Source organism: Nicotiana attenuata, unplaced genomic scaffold, assembly GCF_001879085.1.
Source record: "Nicotiana attenuata strain UT unplaced genomic scaffold, NIATTr2, whole genome shotgun sequence".
NCBI lineage: Eukaryota > Viridiplantae > Streptophyta > Magnoliopsida > Solanales > Solanaceae > Nicotiana > Nicotiana attenuata.
The window spans coordinates 57875-60920 of record NW_017673260.1 but is presented as its reverse complement, the minus strand read 5'-3'; positions in this window follow the sequence as shown (position 1 = coordinate 60920).

Genomic DNA, 3046 nt, shown 5'->3' with positions numbered 1-3046 from the left:
GTCCTCGAATGAGTATAGAGACATACCTGAAGTGATGAAAAGATGAGGATAACGCCTACGTATATCATGCTCGGTCACCAAGTCACCTCCTCGATTGGTTGACCCCTCTACTGAACTTTTACTGAAGCAATGTTCTTTGACCTCAACTTTTGGACCTGCCTGCCTAAGATGACTCTGGCTCCTCAATATAAGTCAAATCCTTGTCCAATTGGACTGAGCTGATAAGCTAGGTGGCAATGCAAGCTTATAGGCCACCTCCCCCACTCTCTCGAGGATCTAAAAGGACTAATATACCTAGGGCTCAACTTTCCCTTCTTCCCGAACCTTATCCACCCTTCATGGGTGAAACCCGAAGCGAAACCCTCTCCCCAACTGTAAATGCTACATCACGAGTTCTCTAATCGATATAACTCATCTGCCTAGATTGTGTTGTACGAAGCCGATCCTGGATTAACTTGACTTTCTCCAAGGCATATCGAACCAGATCAATGCCCAACAACCTAGCCTCACCCGGCTCGAACCAACCAACTGGAGAACAACACCACCTCTCATATAGGGCCTAACAATTAGCCATCTGAATACTCGATTGGTAGCTGTTGTTGTAGGCAAACTCTGCAAGCGGCAAGAATTTTTCCCAAGAACCCCCGAAATCTATAACACAGGCACGAAGCATATCCTCTAATATTTAAATGATGCGCTCGAGCTGCCCATTCGTCTGGGGTGAATTATTTTACTCAACTCAACCTGTGTGCCTAACTCAAGCTATATGGCCCTCCAAAAGTGTGATATAAACTATGTGCCCTAGTCCGAGATAATAGATACCGGCACGCCATGAAGTCAAACAATTTTGCGTGTATAGATCCGAGCCAGCTGCTCTAAAGAATAGGTAGTCACCACCGAAATGAAATGAGCCGACTTGGTCTACCTGTTCACAATCGCCCATACAACGTCAAATTTCTTCTTGAGTCCGTGAAGCCCAACAACAAAGTACATGGTAACACTCTCCTACTTCTACTCGAGAATCTCGAGTCTTTGAAGCAAACCGCTTGGCCTCTGATTCTCATATTTCACTTGCTGACAATTTAGGTACCGAGCCACATACTCCACTATATTTTTCTTCATTCTCCTCCACCAATAGTGCTGCCTCAAATCCTAATACATCTTAGCGGCATGTGGATGAATGTAGTACCGCGAATTGTGGGCCTCCTGAAGGATCAACTCACGTATCCTATACATTGGGCACACATAATCGGCCTTGCATCCACAACACACTATCATCTCCGATAGAAACATCCTTGGCATTGCGTGTTGTACTGTATTCTTAGGACAAACAAATGGGGGTCGTCATACTAACGTTCTCTGATGCGGTCATATAAGGAAGACCGAGAAACCACGCAAGCAAGGACTCGATTGGGTTCCGAAACATCCAATAACAAACTGATTGGACAAGGCCAGAACATCCATGGCTAGAGGCCTCTCTGCTACTGGTAGATGTGCCAAACTTCCCAAACTCTCTGCCTTTCGACTCAAGGCATCGGCCACCACATTGGCCTTTTTGGGATGATATAGAATAGTGATATCAATGTCTTTAAGCAATTCTTACCACCTTCGCTGCTGCAAATTAAGATTTTTCTATTTAAATAGATGCTGGAGACTCTGGTGGTCGGTATAGATCTCACATGGGACACCGTACAAATAGTGCCGCTAAATCATTAATGGATGAACAATAGCTGCCAATTCCAAGTCGTGGACTAGATAATTCTTCTCATGGACCTTAAATTGTCCAGATGTGTAGGAAATTACCCTACTGTCTTACATCAACATCGCGCCAAGGCCAACACATGACGCATCACAATACAGAGTGTAAGACCCCAAACCCATAGGCAACACTAACACTGGGGATGTAGTCAAAGCAATCCTGAGCTTCTGAAAGCTCGCCTCACACTGCTCAGACAATATGAAAGAAGCACTTCTTGGTCAATCTTGTCATAGGTGCAACAATGAATGAGAAACCCTCTACAAAACGACGATAATACCCGACCAAACCAAGGAAACTCTGAATCTTAGTAGTTGAAGACGGTCTGGGCCAACTCTGCACTGCTTCAATTTCTTTGGATCTACGTTAATCCCCTCACTCGACACCACATGACCCAAAAACACCACCTAATCAAGCTAGTTTCACACTTTGAGAATTTTGCACACAACTTCTTCTCTCTCAAGGTCTAGAGCACGATCCATAGATACTGCTCATGATCCTCTCGACTGTAGGAGTACACCAAGATGTCGTCAACAAATAAAATGACGAATGAATCAAGGTATGGCTGGAATACATTGTTCATCAAATGCATAAATGTTTTTGGGGTATTGGTCAGCCCAAATGACATCACAAAGAACTCGTAGTAACCATACCGAGTCCTAAAGGCAGTCTTCGGGATATCCGGATCCCGAATATTCAGCTGATGATACCCTGGACACAAATCAATCTTTGAGAACACACTGGCACCCTGAAGCTGATCGAATAAGTCATCAATGCGTGGCAATGGGTACATGTTGTTCATTGTAACCCTGTTCAACTGCCGATGATTAGTACACATGCGTATAGAACCATATTTCTTTCTCACAAACAGAAACGGAGCACCCAAGGCGACATACTGGACCGAATCAAACACTTTCAAGCAACTCTTGCAACTACTCCTTAAACTCCTACAACTCCGCTAGTGCCATATGGTATGGTGGAATAGAAATGGACAAGTCAATACCAAAATTGATATCTCTATCGGGCGGCATGCCTGAAAGATTTGCTGGACATACATCTTGGAAGTCTCTCGCTACCAGAACTGACTCAACAGTAGGAGTATCAACATTGACATCTCTCACAAAGGCTAGATATGTATCACACCCCTTCTCAACCATCTGATGTGCCTTAAGGAAGGACACAACCCTGCTAGGAACATAATCTAATGTACTCATCCACTCTAATTGCGGCAAACCTAGCATAGCCGATTTCACAGTCTTGGCGTGACAATCCAGAATAGCATGATAGGAC